This window comes from Mus caroli, unplaced genomic scaffold (assembly GCF_978045245.1).
Source record: "Mus caroli unplaced genomic scaffold, Mus_caroli_1 scaffold_18, whole genome shotgun sequence".
NCBI classification, from domain to species: Eukaryota; Metazoa; Chordata; class Mammalia; order Rodentia; family Muridae; genus Mus; species Mus caroli.
Window position 1 is genome coordinate 30,297,071 of NW_028227273.1, and position 10,419 is coordinate 30,307,489.

At 45.1% G+C, this 10,419-nt stretch overlaps 1 protein-coding gene across 1 annotated transcript in view; it reads right to left on the reverse strand.

Annotated features, from left to right (window-relative positions):
• The window catches only part of Man2a1 (mannosidase alpha class 2A member 1), a 157,551-nt gene that overhangs the window by 140,037 nt on the left and 7,095 nt on the right, over window positions 1-10,419 (reverse strand). The gene's annotated exons all lie outside the window — the stretch shown is intronic.

The window sequence follows — 10,419 nt, forward strand, 5'->3', positions numbered from 1 at the left end:
GGGATCCCACGTCCCGTTCTTGCCTCCTCCAGGAGTCTGGGATTGAATGTGCCCATAATGTAACACCAAATGATGGTTAATCATTTTCTAAACACGTTCTCATCAGGTCGAGTCCCTTTAGCAAAAACAGTGAAGCAAGCTGGCCCTGGTTCAGATCACGTGTTGTAATGTTAGCACTTGCTATCTGTGTGACCTTGAGGAGGGAACACTGTGAGAGCACAGATGTTAACTCCCATGGCCTGAAACAATTATGTGAGGACTTAAAATACAGAAGCCAAGCACTCGAGGAGGTGTGGTGATAACCACTGTGTGGTTTTAAACCATCACTCTGAAAGATACATTAGAGGCCTGCAAAAACAGTGTGCGCCCTGCCCTGGTTAGAGAAGGCTAAAGAGAAGTGACATGTGAACTCCAACATCACTACCTAGTGGCGGAGAAACTTGGACATGTTCTGTAACCTCCCGGTGCTTTACCTTCCCCACCCCTAAAATAGGGGCAGTGAATAATACCCAAACAGACCCAGCTGCTGAAGATCAGTTAATACATACAAAGAAATTTAAACTGTGCTTACTCAAAGATGCCTATGTCCCAATTCCAGAAGCTAGAATACGGTACATCTATGGCGAGCTTTGCTGATGAAATTCGATTCTAAGATGGTGAGATTATCCTAGAATATCCAGAGAGGGCTCTTGAGGGCACAAGGATCTCAAGGAGAAAAGAGAACAGTTAGAGAGCAAGGCCCGCAAAGGGAGCCTGAGGACAGAGAGAATAAAAGGATGCACCCATCCCAGCCCGAAGCACAGGACTCACAACTTGTAGAAGCTGGAGAAGAAACAGACTCTTCCTCAGAGCCCTGGGATGCTACGTGGCTCTGAGCCCTCTAAGCTCCCACCCAGCTCCACCTGCTTTTGCACTTCCGAGCTCTAAAACCAACCAGATCCCTCTTCTTCCTTTGTGTCTGTTACAGTTACAACAGCACACTGCTACACCAGGTAAAGCTGTTACACTTACAACAGCACACTGCTACACCAGGTAAAGCTGTTACACTTACAACAGCATACTGCTACACCAGGTAAAGCTGTTACACTTACAACAGCATACTGCTACACCAGGTAAAGCTGTTACACTTACAACAGCACACTGCTACACCAGGTAAAGCTGTTACACTTACAACAGCATACTGCTACACCAGGTAAAGCTGTTACACTTACAACAGCACACTGCTACACCAGGTAAAGCTGTTACACTTACAACAGCACACTGCTACACCAGATAAAGCTGTTACACTTACAACAGCACACTGCTACACCAGGTAAAGCTGTTACACTTACAACAGCACACTGCTACACCAGGTAAAGCTGTTACACTTACAACAGCACACTGCTACACCAGGTAAAGCTGTTACACTTACAACAGCACACTGCTACACCAGGTAAAGCTGTTACAGTTACAACAGCACACTGCTACACCAGATAAAGCTGTTACAGTTACAACAGCATACTGCTACACCAAGTAAAGGGCTGGCCCTATGTGAGCAAACCTGAGAGAGCTTTCTAACTGCAGACTGTCTCTGCAGCATCCCCAGACATGGATAGACTCAAGGTCCTTGCCACAAAGGAGAATGGGCGGTCATGCTGCAGCGGCCTGTCCCCAGGGCACAGTTGGGTCAGAGGTCTGCCATGTGCTTCTGAATACAGGAAATGAGCAACTGGTGACTGTCCAGGAGCCTGGAGCCAGATCAGCAGTTAAGAAAGCACTCACTGGTCATACAGAGGACCCGGAGTCAGTTCCCATCACCCTACACAGTGACTCAGAACTGCCTACAACTCCAGTTCCAGGGGATCGGTTGTCCTTTTCTGGCCTCTGCAGGCTCCTGTATACATCTGACGCACAAAAACTCACCTGGGCACACATACATACGCATAAAAGTCATTAGAAATATCTTTAATTGATTGCCAAGAAAAGAAACACCAACCTACTCATCCTAACATTGTTTCAAAGTTGAGAGATTTAAAATGTATTCAAGCTACTCTGAAGCTCTGAAGGGACAGATCCAGTTCAGAAGGAACCTCAGCTTGTCCAAGAAAAGCCATGTGGCTTTGGCCCAGGCCAATACAAGCAGAGGGATAGGAAAGAACGTGGCAGGGAAAAGGTCAAACAATGAGAAGAATAAAGGTAGAAGGGTGGAGATGACAACATCGCTCAGGAAAAACAGGATGCTGAAGGAGGAGAGAATGGAATGAAAACTGATGCACCCAGCAGCTAACAGGTTTCTGCATGATGGTTATGAGTGTCGGTGCTTGTTTGGAACTAAGAGGAGAAGTCAAAGCTGAATATACACATAACCAATACGGACAGGAATTTCAAGTATTGGAAATAAGTGGGGTTTGCCTGGAGAGCACGCACAGGTCCACCTTTCTATATGGGAAATGGCTTACCAGGCAGTTCTCACACATCCTCAATTAGGAGCCACTGCAATCAAGCTAAATATAGGAACTGCAACTTGGCTCAGGAGGGCGTCTTCCCAGCCCACAGGGGACATGGCTACTGAGCAGTGTCTAGTCAGTAGTCAGCACCATTCCACGTATCCAGGAAAATGCTGCCTGTCAATCAGATGGCAGGCAGCTTCACAGGAAGGCATTTGGGTTTTATAACATGACAAGTAATGCTACAAATGTCCACCTCACCCCCAGGGGCCAAAAAGGGGAAGAGTGACCTGGCCTGTGGTCAGTCACCAAGTCACAGCCACTGCTCCAAGGGATTTCCTGAGGGCACTTGTCTGGATCTGGAGGGTAACACACCTGGATCTCTTTGAGGGTTCTGTTGTCGTGCAGCCATTCAGTCAGTCAGAGAAGGAAGGGGCATCACCGTGTGACCATGAAGAGTATGGAATTGTACAGTGTCCTCCCAAAACTCAGGAGCAACACACACGGTCACTCTTCATAAACCCCACTCCCTAGGTAAGACAGTAATAGGAGTACTCATGGACACAGAGAAGACAAGAGTGCCAAGTGGCTAAGGAGAAGAGTCAAGGTTCCTGGCATGCTCTGGCTGGGTACTCGGGGGGCCTTGGGATCCCCTGGCAGCTGCTGGTGTCACCAGGCAGGATCCCAGCCCTGACTAGGGAGAACACTTTCCCAATGCTACACGCCAAACCAGAGGCTGGGCCTCCAGCTCTGGCACCTTCTTCAGTCACATGTCAGAACACTGCACCACACCTCCACACTATCAGTGCCCAGATGTACGTTGAGATGAAAACCAAATGGTCTCACCTGTGTACACCCAGGACAGCTGCATGAAGCCACATCCTCTTTCCTGAGGTAACAATTTAGGCACCTAGGTATCATAGGAAGTGACATTTTGCAAAACAGACCATCTTCCAAAAAAAAAAAACAATTACTGGAGGAGGGGTGTGTAAGCCGGACAAATATCTGGATTATAAAACATTTTAATAAAACGTAGTTTTATTACTTACAAATCCACTTGACAATTATAATTAATCGGCACTGTGCAAATTATCTATCACCTAATAATAGGTTTTTAACTCCGCACTTTCAAATCTGTTCAACAGATGAATCTCCCCATCCCCCCACCCACGCCCAAAAATGTTTAAGAATCACACTGCTGGTGTTTCTCCCAAGACTGACTTTGAATATACTTATTCTTTTTAACATGTTTTTATTTTTATTGTAGATATTTATTGGGAGGACATGCACCTGCCAGAGAACTCGAGTAGAAGTTAGGTGACAGCCTTCAGGAGCTGGTTCTCGGCCCCCATCATGTGGGACCCTGGGATCAAACTCAGTTTTTCAGGCTTGGCAGCAAGCATCTTTATCTACTATGCCAGCCCTGATATATTTATATGCTTATACTGAGCATTCTGAGATAATCTATCAAGAGTAGATCTACTCCCCACCCAAGAACTCACAAGTAAGCTCACACAGTATACTTGAGGTAGCAACAGTTCACACATTACCCAGCTCTGTTGGTAGATATCACCCATCAAGAATGGCTGGTCTATTCTGGTTTCTGACTCCTATCTATGCCATCTGCTCATCTCTTTATCCACAAGGTAATTATGAATGTATATTTATACTAAACTCACTTTGCAGAGATGAAGAACCTATACTGTATCTTAGAATCTGCTGGCAAAAGTTCTGTCAACATAGCGATTTTGAGAAAAATACCATTTCAATGTAAAAAGAGAATAAATGTCTGTAAATGGGAAAAGCCAATCAAACTGAACAGTCTTCGCTTAATAAAATAAATGCAACCGACATGCCTAACATAATTTCTCATTCAGAAGTGGTTTGGGAAAGTCTTTAAAAATGGGGTTGTAGTAAGTAGATTATCAGTCTCCCCTACAATCTTATCTATAGGAATCATTCCCCAAATAGGTTCCTTCTAATCTTTACTAAAAGAAACCATGCATTTAGGCAAGAGTCATTTCTGTTCATATAAACTCTGAATTGCCTAAGCATCGAAGATTCTAAAGGGTTACAGCATTCCTTCTAAGGACTTGTTGTATTTAACAATGAGCTGAACCAACTGGCCACAGGCAGAGTAGGAGTGTGACCACCAGCAAGGGCCAACATAGTTATGAATCCCACAGTGAGCTGGAGAGAAAGGAGCTTCGTGGCTAAGAACACATACTGCCCATGCAAGAGGGCCCAAGGTCAGCTCCCAGCTCCCTGGCCAGCAGCTCCCAGCCACCTGGAATTCCAGCTCCAGGGCACCAAGTGCTCTCTTCTGCACTCTGTAGGCACCTCACACACACATACACACACACATACAAATATACATACCTACACACACACATATACACACACACATATATATATATTTAATTAAAAATAGATGAATCGGTTTTTGTAAAAAATAGTAACAAATGTTTAAGAACGCATTAAGGAGGACATTCTTGGCTCTCACACCTTCTGTTTCAATAGTTGCTGGTTAGATCTTCTTACCCTGGAAGTTCCGAGAAATGTTTTGCATTTCAAGTCTTGTAGCTTTTTGGCCCTGCATGTTTTCAAGAGATGGTTCTGGGCCAAAAACCAACTTTTAGTTCTTCCACATGGGGGCCAGCCAAAGAGGAGGGGCTCTTCATCAGTAACAGACCACTCGGAGGGTGTTTTCAGCAAGATGACCGACCTCCAGGCCAACCCTGAGCTATGAACCATCTAGCTGGGGTAACTGCCTTTTGACTCTTGGTGAATATCCCTCTTCATCTCCCTCAACCATACACACAAAATAACCCAGGTTCTGTCTTTGTCCCATCAGGTACGAGGGTCCTTTTGGTTTCCCATTGAAAAGCGTGTCTGAAATGTTTCCTCCTGTGATGACGTGTTTTCATAGGCATGTTCCTCCGTGTGTGCTAGTTTCTGACAAACTGAACACGGCTGGCTGCTTTATGTTATTAACATCTGCTGCATGGGAATCTTAATGTAAAAGGTTCAGATTTTGGCTGGAAGCAACGCACTTGGCCCAGGGCTCTCCTCTCCAGGCACAGTCTCAGAGTGAGCTCATTCTTTCTCGGCTCTGACGAGGCCTCGGCTGACGGCACCTTGGCTATTTCCACCAACGTCCACTCTGTCATAAATAAAACTGAACTTGGCTTCACAGGCTAGCTTGTCTTTCAAACTATTTGTCTGCAAACAGTATAACTTGCTTCCAATATCCCAAAGGAGAAAAAGTCAAGGGAAAATATGTGACTCAAACCACCCATCTTTGTCCTTTGCCATCCACCAGAAGGGCCTGGCGTTCTCCTCACAAAATGTCTGTACACTTTTTCTCCTTTTTTGATTGCAGCCAATTCAACCCCGGAAAAAAGATTTACTGCCTTATGTCTGTTCATTACCTCACACAGATTCTCAGCAGCCTTCATGTATCTGGGTCTTCCTACACACTGCTACCAGAATAATCGAGATTGAATATTCTCTTCACTCTCTTCCAGGTCTAAAATTTTCTACGAGATGAATTCTCTAATACTGGCTCTCTCACGCAGCTTCCTGGCACACAGTGACTCTGAGAAGATTGCCTCTGCCTGACTCCCAACTGGAGCCTGACTCTAAGCAACTCGCCATTTCATCTCAAACTGTTCTGTTTGTTTGTTTGTTTGTTTGTTTGTTTGTTTTTGAGACAGACAAACTCTGTCCTGGATGGAATTCATGGTGTAGACCAGACTGCCCTTGAACTCCAGGAGATCTGCCTGCCCCTGCCTCTGCCTCCTCTGCCTCCTGCCTCCTGCCTCCTTTGCCGCCTCTCCTCTGCCTCGCCTCCGCCTCTGCCTCTCTGCCTCTGCCTCTCTGCCTCTGCCTCTCTGCCTCTGCCTCTCTGCCTCTGCCCCTCTGCCTCTGCCCCTCTGCCTCTGCCCCTCTGCCTCTGCCCCTCTGTCTCTGCCTCTCTGCCTCTCTGCCTCTCTGCCTCTCTGCCTCTGGATTGCTGGGACTAAAGGTGTGTGCCACCACACCAGGCTCAAAACTAAATACCAAAAGTCTTCTCTAGATCCAGCCAGTCTCCTTGCCCCTTCTCAAATGCCAAGTTCAAGACTGTAAGGCTGGAGAAGTGCTGTACTTGAGTCTAGCAAGGATGCTACTGTTGCCAAGGTCAATTACACATATTCAACTCCTCCCCTTCTTTCCAAGTCCAGTTATCTTGGCCATCGTCAGAACACAGCTGTGTTTCTGAGTTCCCATCTACGTCCAGGTATTGAGAAATAAGAACATGAACAACTGCACGCATGTCCAATCTACGGTCCAGCAACCTACACGGAAGCCAGGCTAGGCAGAACATAAATAAAGGCCGACATCTGTAGATGTCTACATCATATCACAAGATCAAAAGGTTAGATGCCGGAGACTATTCTTTGATTCTTTACTCCTGTGTCCCCAGGGTCTGCAGCAGTCTGCAGGGCACATAATCTGTGCACTGTATGTTTAAGTGAGAAGCATATCTAGGATGCCCACTGAAATCTCTATAAGCTCTATCACCCTTCTAAGTTTGAAAACCTAGGCTAGTGATGGTGCATCAGAAAGGCCACTGCGCATGCCCAGGTATGTGTTGGCAATGACTGGCACATTTCCAAGGTCAAATTTATGTCACCTAGTGCCCATAGTGGGAAAAAAAAAAAAAAAAAAAAAAAAACAAATTAACTAACCTACGAACCCTTTCTCCCCTCGAATTCTATATCTACTTTTTTATACGTGACTTATCTAGGATGCAGATGATTGTTTAAAAAACAAGTTTTACTGTGAAACCGAAAATTATGAAAGAGAAAAGTTGATAAGGCCCCACCCTTGTATTCCACATGAGTGGCACAAAGGAACTCAGAGTTTTACCACATCTACATCTACTGGCATGTCAACTAGTGTCGTCATTAGTTCAAGTCTTCAATCAGTCATATTGTTGAGATTTTACAAGTGTAGGTTCCCTGTCATATCTAAAAGACACATCATCTCAATACACATCCTGCCATGTACCCTGCACCTCAGTGTAGGGTTGTTGTGTTGTAACTACAGCAACCCTCTGGTCAGTTGTTCTTCATATGTGGGCCAGCTGTGGCTTTCTATAATGGGTTCCATCTGCTGCAAAAAGAAACTTGCTTGAGAGGTGAGGATATAAGCCATACATACAAGCTACACTGAACACCCCCCCCCGACACACACACACACAAGCACTCACAAGTGCGAGCATGCACATACACACAAACACCTGTGCGCACCAATAATAATTAAAGAAAAAGAAGCTATGATTTTTGAAAGCAAGTTGGGGTGATGGGAAGGGTTAAAGGAGGGAGAGGAAACAATGTAATGATATTTTAGTTTTTAAAACTGTTTTTTTTTAAAGAATGTAAACTCTCATTTTAATTTTTATGCAAGCATTCCATTGCAAACAAAAATGTATTTAAGTCTAATAAAAAAACCAATCAATCAATAAAAGAACTCAGAGGGAACACAGCCAAGGATGCAGGAACCCAAGTGCCCACACTGACAGAAAGAGACTTCACATGGGAAAGGAGACGAAACAGAACTTACCCTCAGTGTTAACTGTGAACAACAAGCTGAAAGGGCAACACTTCTTTCTTTTGATCCCACTAAACCCTGAGAGTCTTAAGTACTGACACATGCTGAGCTGGAAAACTACTTTTAACAAAACGAGATGCAAGAGACAGTATTCAATGACTTCTATTTCCTCTGTCAGTAATGTAGAGGGAAAATGAATTAGAAATAGACATAGAAAACAATAAGCTATCCAAGGAAGTCACAGTCCAGATGTGAAGGATATGGAAACAGTATGCTTCTGACAGCTGGAATCTAAGATACAAGAATCCACTTGCCCAGATGCCAAGAGAAGCATATTTAAGAATGCAGTGTCATGCTTCCTTCCCAAGAGGGAAAGTTACCTGACACAGTGAACAACATCATGCTATCAATATTTGCAGTGTTCATTATGTTCAAACATTCTGGTGTATTCTGATTGGTAAACAAAAATCATACACATTTACCAGGCACAACATGTTGCTTTGAAATGCCTATACATTTTGGAACTTTCAGTCAAGTTAACATATGTATAACTTTTCAAAATTAGCACCTCTGTGATAAGAACCCTTAGAATCTACTCTGAGCAGTTTTGAAGGGGGCTCTTAACCAGTTATTACAGTATACAATAAATCTCTTAGGCTTTTTCCTCTACAGGAAATTCTGTATCCTTTGTTTATTGGTTCCCAACCTCTGTGGCTGATCAGAGAGAACAGGAAGTCCTAGAATTAGATGCAAGTGACTTAAAGCTGACGGGGTAAATCAGAACAACAACAAACTGCTGGCTCCAGGAACATGGAGAATGTAGAGAAGACAGAATCAACCGGAAGACGATTGAAAACACCACATTCCCCATCTGACCAGTAGGAGTCGGGAGCTCATATCTAAGGGTGACAGATCAGGAAGGCAAATAGAGATATATCCTTCTAAGTTATTAAGGATATCAAGCAGAATTAAGTACCAAACTAATATGTATACGGCGGGGAGAAGAGTCCCTCGTCTTTCATACAAGGAAGCATGGGCTCAAGATGGAACAATATGTTTTCCAGGTGTGCAAGTGAATGTCAGTATGAGGAACGGAGCCCTCACTGAACTGAAGCCTCCTCGGAAGCAGGGCGGAAAGTGGACTGGGTTGGCCAGCAAAGAAGAGTTGTCGATGCACACCTCTGTGTTTGTGGGGTGTGGGGGAGGCTGTTTCTTTTAATTATTTACCTTCACTAAAGGAGTTAAAAGACAGACAGATCACTGTTAAGACTGCCAGTTCTCCTGATCCAATATGAAGTGGTTCACTAGAAAGAGCACAGCATAAGGTCTGTTTCAGGATCTGTTTTGCCCTTCGAAGGAAAGGAAAGGAAAGAAGAGGAGAGGGAAGAAGAGGAGAGGAGAGGAGGGGAGGGGAGGGGAGGGGAGGGGAGGGGAGGGGAGGGGAGGGGAGGGGAGGGGAGGGGAGGGGAGGAAGAGGGGAGGAGGAGGGGAGGAAGGGGGGAGGAAGAGGGGAGGAAGAGGGGAGGAAGCGGAGAAGAGAAGGGAGAGGGAAGAGGGGAGAAGGAAGAGAAAGAGGAAAGAGGAAAGAGGAAAGGAAAGGAAAATATTCCTAGACTGGAAAAGAAAGCCATCTGACAAATACACCCAGCATACACTGAAGGGGGAAAGAAAATAAAGGAAGAGAAAAAGACTTAAAACACCAGCCATAAACAGTGAGAGATGCCACACCCATTTAGTTCAAACCAAGTGTACTATGGTTTAAAGACGATGGTACAACCTCTAGAGACGCAACCAAGAAGAAAGCTATACATAAGCTTTAGGAGCAATCAATTATAGAGAAAAAACAAATCATTCTTTAGTGAGCAGAGCAGCAGTCTACATCCTGGGCAACCCTCTGGACAACAGAGAGAAGTGTCCTGTTCTGTACAAAGAGGTTATGAAAGAGACCCACGTGTGGTCTCTGCTTCAGCCTTCCTGACGAACCCAAATATTCAGATTGCGCTCTGTACTCCACCTGGGAGTCACAGCAAGCAGCAAGACTCAACAGAGTTATAGGTTCCAATCCTGAAGGTATAGACTCGTCCTGCCTGGTGCACGGTCCGGATCACTCACACACAGGGCAGTCCTCTAGCAAGAAACTTTCCAAGTTTAGGGTCTGGTGGTGCAGGCTGTCATCCTGGCTACTCTAGAGGCTGAGGCAGGAAGAAAACAAGTTGAAGGCCTACCTAAATTACAGTGAGTTCTAGGCTAGGCTCTACAACTCTTTAAAGACCTTGCCTCAAAATAAAAATGGGGAAAGGAGAAGGAGAGGGAGGTGGGGTGGTGATGGGACTGTGGTGCAGTGGGAGAGCACTTACCTAACGTGTAAGGCCCAAGGTTCAATTCCTGGCACATTAGC